Genomic DNA, 15,157 nt, shown 5'->3' on the forward strand with positions numbered 1-15,157 from the left:
CTTTAGCCAGAAGTAGGTGATTCAACCAGGATCATTCAGGGAGTTTGTGGCCAGAGGGTGATCCCAGAACCTCCCTCCTTTCCTAGCCACAGTCCTGGTACTTTTGCTTTAATCTGCTGATTTGCACATAGAACAGTGATACCGGCATGCATGCAAGAGGGAAAGAATATGACCACAGGAAGATACAAGGAAGAAGTCCAGTTTCAGTAGCATTTTACACTCACTTCGCACCACTTGGAATAACTGCATGCAGTGCAGAACCGTGGAGAAATAGGCTCCCTTACCCTGGGACTATTACATTACACTTCCCATAAAACAAGCCCTTCATTTTGCTCATTAAAATCAGGCATGCTTGTTTGTTGGAGTTTGAGTGTACAGTATTTCTTCTATTTGTGGGTTTAGCTATAAAACCGAAAGAAAACTTTTCTTATAGTTAATTTTCCTTTTAATTGCTCGTAGTGGAGTCCTTCTGACTCCAGACTATTTCTATAATTACTGGACCACATTCTTCCCCCCTGTACCTCTTTTATAGGGTAGGAATACTATTTGCCTCCCCTGCATCCAGAGTCTTTACTGAGATGAAGCTGTAGAAATGTAACCGCAAATTAAGGCTGTCAGCTCTCGTACTCATGTGTTTGTTATTCTTGTTGCCAAGTTGAGAATGGACTTTTCTTCTTTTCTTTTCTTTCTTTCCTTTTTTTTTTAGAAATAAAATAAAGAAAAAATAAATCAAACCAACTTTCTCAACTTTCTCATGATCTGGGTCTGCAGTTGAACACAAAGGTTGTGCTGTGGTTGCATAAGTAGTAGGGTGAAAGTCTTACCTTGGCCACCAAATTATGGTCCATAGTCCTTGGCAGCAAAGAGAAGCAATACTCGGCTCAGCTCATCAGCCTTCCCAGGCCCTCCATCCCAGAGGAGCTCCTGCTCAAGGCCATAAACCCCGGATGCGTTGTCAAACCATCTGGGCAGTGTTTCGCAGTTCTCTGTAGTTCAATAAACCCAAGCTGGTTTCCAGGGTGGTTGGAGGAGCTGGTTTCTCTTTGGGGCAGTTGTAGGAAGCCAGAATCTGGGAGGGTTTCAGCCTGCACCCCCACTGCAAATGGAGAGGAGCACCTCAGCTCCAACCTGAGCTGTCTGTGCCTCCGTCTCTCATCAGCCTCCTTTTTCACTTTGGGCTGTTGGTGCCTCATTTTATTTTTCCCACACCCCATGTACCAGAGGCAATCCTCCTCTGAAAGCTGGGCTCACTGCAGCTACGCAGGGAATAAGCAAAAATTGCATTTCACTCTCCACCCAGTGCCTTCATGCATTCTCAAGGCATGACTTCAGGATCAGACTAGGCCAGCCCGCAGGACCTGCACCCTCACTGTGATCAGTCCAAACTGCACTGAACCAAATTCCCCTTAGTTTAGCTGAAGGTCATGCTCTGCTGGAAGCAAGGTGGCAGAAGACTGCCCAGGATGGACACATTCCTGTCAGGTCTTAGATCAGCCATGAGCAAGCATCATTGACAGTAACTTGGGTGATATGAGTTGGAAAGTCCAGACCTCTGTATTGATCTGCACCCATAATTACCAGAAATGAGCAGGTCTGCCACCATGACATAGCAGGGGGGCTGTTAATGAAAGGACAAGATGCATGAGGAGTGGCTGAGGTCCCTTGGTTTGTTCAGCCCAGAGCAGAGCAGGCTGAGGGGAGGCCTCATGGCGGCCTGCAGCTCCTTCACGAGGGGAGCGGAGGGGCAGGCGCTGAGCTCTGCTCTCTGGGGACAGCAACAGGATCTGAGGGAACGGCATGGAGCTGGGACAGGGGAGGGTCAGGCTGGGTGTTAGGGAGAGGTTCTGCACCCAGAGGGTGGTTGGGCACTAGGACAGGCTCCCCAGAGCAGTGGTCATGGTATCGACCTGCTGGAGTTCAAGGAGTGTTTGGACAATGTTGTCAGATCTATGATCTGATTTTTGGGTGGCCCTTTGTGGAGCCAGGAGCTGGACTTGATGATCCTGGTGGGTCCCTTTCAACTCAGGATATTCTATCATTCTGTGAAATGTCATGAGGAGCCACAGTGGGGCCTCAACATTTACTCAAGTTATGACTGCATCTAGAGACAGTAGTCACAGTTTGGATCCCTGTGGGATTAAGCCCTGGAGGAACCACAGACAATGTCTTTGCAAGAAAGCACAGCAAGCATCCATGGGCAATTTACTGCAGAGAGGGATCTGATGGGGCATGCACATTACAGCTGCACATTTCACATGTGTCTGCCCAGCCCGATGGAGCCTAGATGCGGCTGATTCTGGTGAGAAGGAGAGGAACATAGTAGCCATGCTGGCTGGGCTGGAGGTTGGTTGCCCCATGTCTTTGGGTAGCAGTGGCTACAAAACTCTGCTCACACCCAGCCAGGGTGGGGACTGGGCTTTGACACCAGGAGATGTCTCTGAGGGTTTCCATTTATCACTTCAGTCGCCTGCATGTCTGGTCTCAGCGGGGGATCTCCAACCTCTTTGCTTGTGCTTTCGCCATATGTCTCAGAGCTTGCGACAGCTTGCTTTGTGCTCCAAGGTAATGCTTATTTACTGGCAGTGGGTTCAGTAATTGCCTGGGTCGGCAAGTTATTTACAGAGTTCCTATTTCCTAATAGTCTTATAATGCAGTCCACTGTTGACAGTTTGTTTGAAAAGTCACTTTTCATATATAAACATGTTCCAGTCAGTTATTATTTGCTTTTCTAACTCCTGTTATCAATAGAATTTATTATTAACACCCCTCCCCACTTCATTAGAAAATGTTGTTCTGGAATATTTGTATGTCTGCAAATGATAAATATTGAGATTTCTGCTTTTTATATATTTGTGAAAGGGCAATTCATTTATTCAAGCACTCAACTTTTGACCCGATCTTTGGAGTAGTCACTTCTGCTTGAATTATTCATTGTGAATAAATTATCCCATGAATTTATCCCCCCTGCTTTTTTTTTTTCTTGTTTGTGAGGCGTATGTTGAGCGATCCTTATTTCTGAGAACAGAACCATCATTTGCGAGAATTCACTGAATAGTTGCATGGCCAATGCTTCCTGCAGCAGCTGTGGTCTAGTTGCCTCCTTCCCTGGCTGCTCAACATGGAGACCTCCACATGTCTCTTTAGACCTGTGATGGAGGGAGAAGGTTAAATGAAAAACTTTTTTTACTGGGGGGAATAAGACTATGTTACCTGCACACATAGAATCATGGAATCACCTAAGTTAGAAAAGATCTTCAAGATCACCAAGTCCAACCATCAGCTTGACCTACCAGGTCCCATCGCTAATCCACGTCCCTTAGTGCCACATCCACACATATCTTAAATACCTCCAGGAATGGGGACTCCACCGCTTCCCTGGACAGCCTTTTCCAGTGCTTCCCTCTCCATGAAGAAATTCTTCCTGACATCCACTCTAAACCTCCCCTGGCACAACTTGTGTTCATTTCCTTGAGTTGTATCACTTGTCACCAGAGAAAAGAGACTGACACTGCTCTTGCTACAATCTCCTTTCCGGTAGTTCTGGAGAGCAATGAGGTCTCCCTTCAGCCTCCACTTCTCCAGACTAAACAACCCCAGTTCCCTCAGTTGCTCCTCATAAGTCTTGTTTTCTAGTCCCTTGCTCTTCTCTGCAAACATTCGGGACACTCAATGTCCTTCTTGTAGTGAGAGGTACAATATGTCTGGTTGAAGGGGATTGTAACCCTCAGCTGGTGGAGAAGACTCATGTCCTAGTGCTGCAGAGGGGAGCATGAAGCCACCTTTGCCTGCAGCTGGCCTACCTCTGCATTTGTCCCGGCATGTATAACAAATCCTAGGGGTGTTGGGGGGGGGTAATAAAAAAAGAGCAAACCCAAAAATATAAATCCGTTCTCCAGACAGCCATGCTTTCAAGCAAGGTCCTAAGGAATGTTTTTCGTCACTCCCAGTGAAACTCTAGGACTTTCATCTTTAAACGCTTGCAGAGCTGCAGATGAAAGGCTCCTGACTGGAAGCACTTGCAGCTCAGCTTTTGATCTCTGTCGTGCCCGTGTGCTTGGCCCAGGCGTGCTGCTGCAGCACCGCTTCCCTCTGCTGAAAGACATCAAGTGTTTTCTTTCCCGCTCCCTGTTTGGTATTATTGCAGCCAGTGTACCCAGGGGATGGATGTTCCTATTTTCTGAGGGTCAAATATTATGACAGCTTTGGATATCAACGGTCTCGCAATACCTCCGGCAGTTGTCTTCCAAAATAACTTCATCGGTCCCTTTTAAGAAATAAGCTTTCCTGGATAGCTAAGCTCTTTGATTCTCCCTGGGTTTTGGGAAGGGTTTTTCTCTGAGAGGTGGGGAAAGGAGCTTTATTTATTTTTTCAGAGGAAAACCTTGGCTGTTGCGAGCGGGTTCTTGTAACACAGAGCACTACCAATCTCCATGGAAGACAAACCACCTGGGAGATGCTGAGCTATCACCCAGTGTTGGAAACATGGAGTTAAAAAAGTGAGGTGGCGAGGGTTTGCAAGGAAAATCATGTGTGGGCACATGATCTGCACTGCTGAGGACAGGCTGGGAAATGGGGACTGCTCCCTGTGTTAGAGGTCCTGTGGGCGATGTTAGGGAAGGAGGAGCTAATTTTCCACAGTTGTAGGGTATCCTTTACAGCTAGAAAAAATGTATGGAAAAGCTGCCATGCCAGAAGTCTCAGCTCAAGGGTTGGTATTGATTTACACCCACTTAGCACTCAATTTGTGCTGGTATAAACCTCTGTGAAAGGCAGTGGCAAATCAGGATAATTTTCTGATAGTCCAGAATTGAGTAATAGTGCAATTAAGAGTAACGACTAGGAAGGACTGCCTCGTTTCGGGCATGAACTCACTCCTTCTCTTCAGTGGGATGCGAGTGAGGGGGTGTCACACGGTGGGTGCTGGGACCCCCAGCACAATGCATATCTCCTTCACAGCAGTGCTCCCAGCCCCAACGCCAGACAGATCTGTCATGCGATGTTCTGCCATGAATTAAATCCATTACTAAAACAGACTCGCTGCCTGTAAAAACTCTGACTCCAAAGCAACTGGCTGCAGTGAGCTGGTTTAAATTAGAAGGAAAAGTGTATTTTTAAAACAGTTTGGCTAATGCATCCTAAAGCCTCCTGGAGAGAGGACAAGTTGTGTTTTTGCACTTGCTATGAGGCGAAACTCCCAGGGGCTACTCTGCCCAGCTGATGTTAATATACAGTGTTACCTGTCTTAATTAGGGTTTTTGGCAATCCTCACTATTAGATGCATTTTTAGGCCCTGTTTAGTCACACCCTATGCCTATTGTGATGGAAGAACTTACTGAGTTTTAAGAGTGGTTATAGGCCAACTTGGACAAATACTGCAGTGCTGTGACACGAATCCCTCCCTTTGCCAGGATACATTGTGCAGAGTGGTTAAAGAAAAAAGGGATAATTCCAGTCTCGCATTGGCTGGGACATTCTGGGATCATGCTGGGAGCAAGTCTGCTTGCTCCTCCAGGGCTCCCACCTGACCCTCACTTGTTGGCAATGGCCATGGGTTGTGTCTGTCCTCCTGAGCATCAGCAGCTTTTCTCTTTATTTTCACACTGGGGCTCCCAGGGGCTTCTCCCAGGCTTCCCAAAGTCCCAATAAAGGCTTGGGGCATTCAATAATCTCCAGAAGAGCCAATGAAATACCATAGTCAGTAGGTCACCCTTGCACCACTCCAGCCCCAAGCAGCTGGGTGCAGGAACCAGGCTGCATCCATCCCGTGTCCTCCTGCACTGAAGCCAAACCCCAGCCCACCTTTGGTTCCCCTCTTTAACGCAGGAGCCTCAGCACAACCTTGGGCAGCAGTAAGGGCACTTGTGGGCTGCAAGAATGCCCCAGGAGCTCTTAGATGCTGCTGTTATAGCACCCATGTAACTCCTTGCTCCCTCTGTGTGCTGGAAGCCCTGGATAATTTCACTGAGAGAAAATACAACTCCAGAAATTAATCACATCAGGTGCTGTGGAGGTTTGCTTGAACTTTCCTTTCAGATTTGCAAGCCTGATAGATATTATTATTTTTTTAGCAGCTTGCTGGCCATCTGCTGATCCTCTATAAATATAGCTGATTTAGTGCTTTGTCTTATAAAAGGAAGAAGATACACATATCCGCACACAACCCAGAAGAGTGTGATGCCAATGCAAGGTATTGGTGAATATTTCAGCTGGCCAGGAGCCATGAATCATGCAGAAAAGGAGGAGTACAGCCAGGGGTGTGTGTGTTTAATTTACTCTGCCAGGGGCTGAGCAGTCTTCCAAGACAGTCCATCTTACCCATCAAAGGCCACACTGGTGGCATTGCCTAGGTGTCTCTCCTGGTGGGATCCAGCATCTCTAACTAAAAGAGAATGGTTTCACCCATCCTCACTTTCACCTTTCCTACAGGACAGAGAGGTTCCATATGGCTGAATATCTTGTACTCCAGGTTAGAAGAAAGGAGAAGGAAGTGAGGAAGTAAGGAAGTAAGTAAAGAAGGAAGGAATGAAGGAAGGAAGGGAAGGAAGAAAGAAAGCCCTCATGTTATCAAGGGGTGACTCCTATGAAACAGGACAAGAAGGTATCACATACATTCTTCTGAAGGTTGCTACATGTTTTAGAAATTTGTGCATGCATGGGAGATGTCTCATCTCTGCAGAGATGAATATTCAAACATCCTGGGTTTTTAAAATGGACCATTAGCTGGGAACAACCCTGTCACCACACAGACACCCCATAGCCCTGCTTCACCTAACTCCAGGTTCCCAGCAGAGTGCATTTTCCCCAGGCAGGATGCAAGCCCTTAACATACAGATGCGTATTCCTTTTACATGGCTTACAACTGGGAGCTGCGACTTTTGGATGTGGATATCTCCTCCCCTTCTTCTGACCATTGGACCTTTGAATGCATTTGCTCTTGTTCTTGCAATAAGGGAAGTTCCTGGCATTTTCTTTCCCTTGTGGATCAACCTGTTGGCTTCTGGGGAGTCCCTGCAGGTGGGTGCATGCAGGTGAAGGGCACAGCACGCCACGGGGGTCATCTCCCCAGGGGATGGAGATGTGGCCCTTGGCTGGTTTTATAGCCTAGGGAGCAGTGGCCAGATCCAGCCAGAGGATGGGAAGGACGGGACAGATGTTTGTGTCTTCTCCCCTCATGTTCCCTTCCAGGCATGCCCTCTGGGGAGCCAGGGCTGTGAACATAGCCTGGTTGTGCAGCTCCTCTCCCTGGGACTTGCCTGAGCCAAGTGGGCTTGGTGACAGATTCTTCTTCCGAGGGCAAGTGAAGAAAAATCCTCCATCGCTGCAAAGCAGCTTCAGAAGAGCAGCTCCCTGGCTGCTCCTCCAGGCCTTTGACTGGGAACCTCAGCAGCTCTTTCATGCTTCTGTGTGAAGGTCAACGCCGGCATCTCTGAGCAGGGAGGATCCCTCGCCCCTGACCTGCCCTCTCCCCTTGCCTTCCCTCTCTGCATAAGCCCCTAAAGCACGTGAGGTGCTGGTGGCTCTGACAGCACTCTGCAGCATCCCAAAACCCCATGGGCAGGGCCCTGCATGCTGGTGGAGGGGGAGACATGGCCCATTGTGCATTGACAAGGACTGGAAGACAGTAAACGAATAAATCAAAAATCATTGAAATGACACCATGGGAAATAACTCCCTGGGGCTTGCAAGCAGGCAACTTCTTCCCAAGGAAAGTTACTGGGGATGCTGCCTTGGAGATGTCAATGTAATGAAAACAAAAACAAAACCCACCCCAAACCGGGGAGTGTTTTACTTTAACTAACGGGTCCCTTTCAAGTGTAGGATATTGACATTGTGTTTGAATGGGGGCACTGTAGGAGCCCAAACTTGCCATACATGTATTTCCAAACCTACCACCTTCTGCAGAAACATCAAGGGAATACATTTGAATGGAAATAAATTCAGCTAACGCCTGTTGATGCAAATGGGTAATTTCAAGTGCATTAAAGAATGCGGTCAGAGACGCTTCAGCAAACAATCCAGATCATGTCTTAATTAAAGTGTTTTCTTTCTTCTTCTTTCTTTTTCTTTCTTCTTTTTTTTTTTTCCTCCCCTCCATTTGTGGGCACAATAGCAAGGAATCCTTGCGGTCCCTGAGAAGACAAAATTACACCTAAAAACCAATGCAGCCTAAAAACACGTGCTTTGATAAACATAGATGGACACGCATTTAATTGTGTCCATGCGCTTTCACTCTGCAAAGGTGACAGCTGAGCCAATCAGCTAACTAATTAACATACACTGCAAACAAGATTCCTCTTTTCTCAGGACCGGGACAGATGGCCTATGCCACTCAGCCAGCTTCCTGCACCTAATCCCCTGCTCCTATTTGCTCCAGTGGCTGCAGATATTTGCATTCACTCAACAATAACCCATTGAAACAAATCACTCCCTTTTTTCTTGCCACCTCCAAGAAAGCATTACACGCCACTGCCAATGTGGAACCATTGCCATAAAGGAGCCAATTATTATTTACAGAAAAATATCAGGAAAAAAAGGGAAAAAACAGGATTGCTGCTAAAAATAAGACAAAGCCCTTAAAAAAAGTAACAGGAAAGGAATAAAACAACATCCCTGCAAAGGGGCTCGTTCATAAGGGCTGCATTCAGAGTGCTTGGGGCAAGTTGTCATAATTTTCTGCTTGCTCCTGTTGCCATTAAATCCAATAGTGCACTTGCTTGTTAACAAGTTTTATGCTTGATTTTGGACAATAGTTTTACCCCTTGGCCAACAGTACAGATTCTGGTTTGTTTTCTAACAGTCCCCTTTCCAACAACCCATGCATTGCCAACAACAACAACAACAACAACAACAACAAAGGATGTAAAGCAAGATTTATTTTCAACAATATCTTTTATCTAAACATGTCCCTAGATGCTCTGCAGAGAAGTCCTGGCTGTGAGCAAGCAGCCTGAGGCTGCATTTGCTGTGTTGGAAGATGCTGGTGCTGCCACATCCCCAGCTGCCTTCCTGTAGCTCCTGCTCTCCTGAGGGGTCCAGGGTGGGCTCTCAGAGTGATTTGTCAAGGATGTACAGTCTGGAGAGGAGGGTAATGCAGGTGTATTTGCTCATAATGATGGTCTAAGGTATCCCAGCACTGAAGAGGTCTTCCCGGGTTTCTCAGAGATCAGGCTGCAATATTTTATTTTATTTTATTTTCTTGAATCCCATGGAAAGAGAAGTTTTAAAAATACTGTTGCCTGTCGTGTGATGCTCTGCAATGCGTTTGCCAAGATGCAAAGGCTGTGCCATGACTGTGAGCTGAACCCTCGTCCCTGGCGAAGTGCTGGAAGGAAGCGGCTCCCAGAGCAAGGAGAGGGCAGCAGTGGGGAGGAAAAAAAATAAACGAGCCAGGGATTTCAGAGATCAAGGAGGAAATCTGCTGGGAAAATCCTCCAAACTTATTGGGACAGTTTGAAGAAAAGACTGTGAGGTTGATTTTTTGACGATGTGTCCAGAAGGGCTTTTTCAGTCACTCATTACAACTTGGGCCCAAACCAATGCTACAGCTAGCAAATGTATGACTGAGTGGTCCCGACAACACACCTGTAACGTGTCTCATTGTTGGTAAAATGCATTAGTAGCTGCTTAGATCAGGTATGAAAGGATTGCTTTGTAGTTCTCTTTAGCAAATACAGAGAAGATTCAAGATACTTGACATCTAAAATAATTCTCTGTGTGCATCATTTTTGCTGTAACATTAATCAGTTCCATTACATTTCTGCTGCACTTTATTTCAGCTGACTGAGATGATCCCAGACACTGGTTCAAGCGTTGCTTGATATGACCAAGTAATCGAGTCTTCTTTCCTAGGTTGTGAGAAGTGGCCAGGTAAGAAAATGTTTGCTCTTGGGGGTGACACAGTTGGCTATTTGGCTTCATGTTTGGTTATTGCTGCCTTGACTCAGCCTTCTGGGAAAGGACCTAGCTTTCCAGTTCCCATTTGCTCTGATCCAGCAGTTCACATACTGGGGTCTTGGTCCGTGATGGGTTAATACCAGCATTAAAACAGTAGTAATCACACTCGGCAAGGAGTGCTCAGTGACAAACTGCAGATGGAACAGCCTCCTCTCCTTCTTGCTGCCACCGTTCAGTGGGAACACTTGCATTGGTTCTGGCGGGGTTAGAAAACTCAGAACCTACTAAGTAAACAGGAAAACAGAATTCCAGATTCAATTCCAGACCAAGGAATGGCAGGAAAACTCCCCAGCAAATAATTACAGATCCATCAAAAGGCTTGAATGCATGAAATTTTCATTCTAGTTTGAGAAAATCCTTTACAAAAGCCTTGCGGCCATGCTCTCAATGCTTGGTATTGGGCAGCAGTGCCCAAGGAACCAGGGAGGTTTGGGATGGACTTGCCAGAGGCCATGGGATGTTGAGCACTGCAATTCACAGTGTGCCCTCCCCACATGGATGAGAAGAGGCGAAACCCCTCCTTGGGACCGAGCAACCTTGCACCAGGTGAACCAGGAGTAATTTTAACACAAAACAGAGCTTCCCAGACATCCAAAAACCCATCTATTTTTACTTGATTTCCTGAGATTTATATTTTCTCTCTGCCTGTTGCCAGATTCACATGGAGATGCCAAAGTAAAATAGGAGAGACTCTTCTCCATATATCTCCATTTCCACCAGAGCGATGACAAGCAGCCAGCAAACATCTGAGCGGGCTGATGAAACTTTCTCCTCGGCTGTGCAGCCTTACTACTTTCACATCAACAGCCTTGCTACAGGGTCCTCATTTGACCTGCAGCTCCACAACCTTGATCCTCAAATGTTGGGAAGCCCTAATTAAAACCGGCAGAGAACAGGAATGCAATTTTGCATGCTACACCTCAGCCTGCAAACTGGTTCAACCACTACTGATCCCTTCTCCCCATCCATCCAGCACAGGAATGGCTGCAGGAACATTGCTACAAAGCCTGTTTTGGCAATGATGAGCCCACTTGCTATTCCCACCGTTTTCCTCTTATCTTTTCAGCAGATCCAGCCCTTTCACAGAGGCAGGAATCCGGCACTGCTTTTTGCCCCTGGAGCAGTCTCCTTATCCAGGCATTGAAATGAGTATGCAAGGTGGAAAGATTGCAGCCTGGTCAAAGGCTGTGCTCTCTTTTGCCTCTTAAATAACCACTGATGTCTCTGCAAAAGTGACTTCTCAAAGAACACAAGCTGGTTTGCAGGCAGTTAAAAAAAACCCAACAGCAACCACCAAATCCTCTGTATTTTTGAGACAAAGTTATTTTTCATAGCAGAGCCTTAAAAGTCCTTATAAATGTAAGATGCCAGTGGTTTATCATGCAAACAAAAGATCCTGGGGCTTAGCTCTCCGCTGAGAGCGGAGGAAGAGCCAGGGTAGGAACGAGGGAACATTCACCCGGGCTCTCCCCTGACAGCTTTATAGCCCAGATACAATGGGCAGAGCCTCTATACTGATGAGTCTAATTTTGGCAGCTCTGGCACCCGCCCCCCATGGCTCTGCTGCACACTGGTGCTGTCTTCTTCAATTCTTCTCCCCAGCCCTACCAAACAAATCGGCGTATCGGTCACAGCGGCCCCATGCACCAGGCCCCTGCACACCTTTGTGATGCTCTGTGCAGAAAAGCTGCTGTTTAGCAAAACAAAGGCAGTCTCATAATCTACTTATTGTGCGTCATTAAGATTGTGGGCGCCCTCTTCTAATGGGAAAGTTATAGGATCAAGCAGCCAGTGCACTTCAAGGTTACCATCCTGGGTAATAAAGACATTTTTTTCCCCGTTCATGTCCAAGCATGACAAGACACAGCAGCTCGCTCCCGAGAAGCTTGACATCTTCATTGTTCTACCTTCACCGCCAAACGTTTTTATGTGTTGCTTGAGATTGGCATCGTGAAACCAAGGCTGGGGAAAGAGATGTGTTTTGCCACTTTTTAAAATTTTTTTATTCTTTTTTCTTTTCCAGTTTTGACTTGATTTTCATTCTGCAGGCTCCAGAGTGGAGCTGGGCAGGATCTCTGCGCATTTTCAAAGAAGGGTCCTGGGCAGATGTTATCATGGGCAGTTTATATAAATCCAAGCCTGGGCTAATTCAGAAAATATGTAGTTCCCGGAGCAGCTCTGACCCACACAATGTTATCGTGCTCCTGATATGCGGGAGCTTAGATAACATGACAGTCCCTAGATGATAGGGTCGGATTCACCTTTGATGCTAAAACACATGTAAATTCCCTTTAGAGTTGGAAATGCGGTGCTTCGGGGCTGCTTAGGGGACACATTGTTCAGATAGCCTCTCTCCCTGAAACTGCAGTTTCTTATTTCCAAAGGAGAGCAGCCAGCTCTGCTGGATATTACAGGAGTCACTTAGAAACGTTTCAGAGATAGCTTAAAAATAACCATTATAGTTCGGTTTAGATGGATTTATGGAAGATAAACAAAACCAAACAAAAACTTGGCTAGTTTAAGGAACCGTAGAGTCAGAGATCTGATGTGCTCAGTAAATACAGCAGCCAGCGTCGTTCTGCAGAAAACATTTGGGAAATATTGAGCATTTGACTTCTACTTCATGTGTAATTTAACTCTAATGTGTCATCAGTTTCGAAGTGAGAGTCCCCGATGAAGCCGTTTCAGGGAAAGGGCTTAAAAAAAGTGAGGAGACGAGGATTTCAAAGCCCTTCAGCAGCCTGGAGAGGTCTCAGTCTCCAGCACTTTATTTAGGCTAAACACAGACATTTTCAGCATCACAACTCAGATTAATTACACGGATAGTTTCAATCAACATTAAAAATCAGAGCTCCCTCATATGAAGCACATTTATTATTTAACGGTTCGTAACAAAGCTGTGTTTCAATTTAATAGCAGATTTAAGAACTATCACACTCGGGGGAAACTGGAGGGGAATTTTGGGAAGAAACTGGGAAGAGAATTTTGGGAGGTGCAATGTCATTCCCTGTTTTGCCTGAAATAATCCTCCCCCTTCTATTTCCCTAGTCTTTTCCTTATAGCCCAGTGCTTACAGAGAATCTCTATGGCCTCTTTAAGTCAAGGAACAGTCAATATTTGGGCTTTACATGTCATCAAAGATGAATCCAAGTCTATAACTTCATCTGATGAGGACATATAAAGGTATCTTTATGGAGCCAAAATAAAACGATTAGACCATCATCCTATTGATATTGCCAGTATGGTAATATCAGTGTGTGCATGTGGGACTTCACTTTTTTTTTTTTTTTTTTTTTTCATGCCTCTCCAAACCATTCTGTGCACCCGCAGCTGCTGGGAATAGGTGTGATGTGGTTTCCAGGAGGAGTTACAGTACCAAAAAGATTTGCTGTGGGTGACGAAGAGCCAAGGTGTCTGCCAGGTGAAGATGACACACTCCCCGGTTCTCCTAATGCTAGCTAATTTTCCTCCTGCCAACTTTTCTACTCCACCAAGTCTAATTTCAAACACAGACAGTGATTAAATGCATAAGATGTGTCAAGCCATAGAACAAAATACTGTAGCCAGCAATACAGCAAGGAGGCATGAAGTGCAGTCACTGGTTCTTGGAAGCAGTTGCTGAAACAGCCCAGCTAGGAGAGAAATAGCCGGTGAGGAATTGCCAGGGAGTACAACCTGGGAAGGCGCTGCCCTTTAGGACAAAGCAGATGTATTTCACAGGGCTCTAGGCAATGACAAGTCTTGGAAACTCGTAGCTAATGTTTCACCCAGTAGCCTGCAAGGAGACCAAATTTCTTGGAAATAAAATGTTTCTCATGGGTGTCTCATAAACAAATTATTCTGGCTCCGCTTGCCGAGCTGTCCCTTTCTAGGAAAGCAAATACACGATGAAGCCCAACCCAAAACGAAGCCAAGCTACCCTGGCACTGAAAGAGCAATGCATGGGCTGAACCTGGAGCCCTGCCATTTTCCTTAATCTGTTTGTAGGGAGGTAACAAATATTCAGTTTCTCTCGTGTATCAGCGGCTTTGAGGCCTCTTTGTCAACAGCGCTGAAGTCAAGTGCATCTGTAATGCCTGGTATTGTGGCAGGCACCACAGAGAGAGCATTAGGAGCTCTCCCTCCTCACCCCCGAACACAGACCAGGGTGTGTTTATAGCCCAATAATTGCTTGTTTGTGTAAAGTAATGATGTCCCTGTTTGGCTTTTAGGCCAATTAGTAGAATAAAGGTGGTAAAAACACCGACATAATTAGTCTAATGACTGTAAAACGCTGACACGAAGTGTAAAATCTCTAGCCTTTTTGACACCTCGGTTTTATAGTGCAATATAAGGAGGGCAGTAACATTTGGATGCGGAGGAGTCCCTCTGCTTTTGTGGCTGACTTTTGAATGTCCCTGCACGATCTGATGTGCTTGGGTCGCCTGGAGTAGCTGACTGTGGTCTCATATTAAAAGAAAGTTGCCTCCGCTAATTACTTCTTGCACTGTTGTTTCCCCTTGCTAATTAAGAATGGCAAAGAGACTCGATTATCATTTTTCCCTGGTAGTTAAAAAAAAGGCAAAACCCCCAACTCCCACCCCAAATTGCCTGGCTGAGGACCTTTCTCCCACGGCTGGGGTTTCATTCCTTAATCAATACACTACCAGCCGCGATTGCTGGGGACTGGCTGCGAGAAGCAGCTGAAGGCACCAGAAATCAGCCTTTTAGTGTCAGCCACAATGCCGGGGCTGTGCTTGGTGGGTGAACAGAAGGGGAGTTATCTGGACACCCAGCTCTGCCTGCAAACATGAACAGCATCATTGTGGTCCTGCCGCTCCCCTCCTGGTGCGGTTAAAAAGGGACTGTCAAGGCTAGGAAGGCCAAGATGCAACCTTAGGGTAATTATTCACCCAGAGGCTCCCTTTGAAACAGCAAGGCAATCCCTTTGGAGGGTTTCTGCTGCTGGCGTGAAAGCCCCCTCAGTTAGCTGATAGCTGCTCTTTCATGCAGGAGTCCAGCCTGTGCTGGGAGGGCTGAGTTGTTGGACGGCATCGATGTGCATCACGCTTATAGCTGCAAAGCTGCTACAGCTGAATCCATCCCTGTCTAGTGAGCTACTTACTGCTGGAAAAATCCACTTCTCAGTGCACGAGAACAGCACTACAGGGAGGCCTTATGTATCACCTGATGGCACTACATGCTTAAAGCAATGAGGTTGTCC

Source organism: Cygnus atratus, chromosome 4 (assembly GCF_013377495.2).
Source record: "Cygnus atratus isolate AKBS03 ecotype Queensland, Australia chromosome 4, CAtr_DNAZoo_HiC_assembly, whole genome shotgun sequence".
NCBI lineage: Eukaryota > Metazoa > Chordata > Aves > Anseriformes > Anatidae > Cygnus > Cygnus atratus.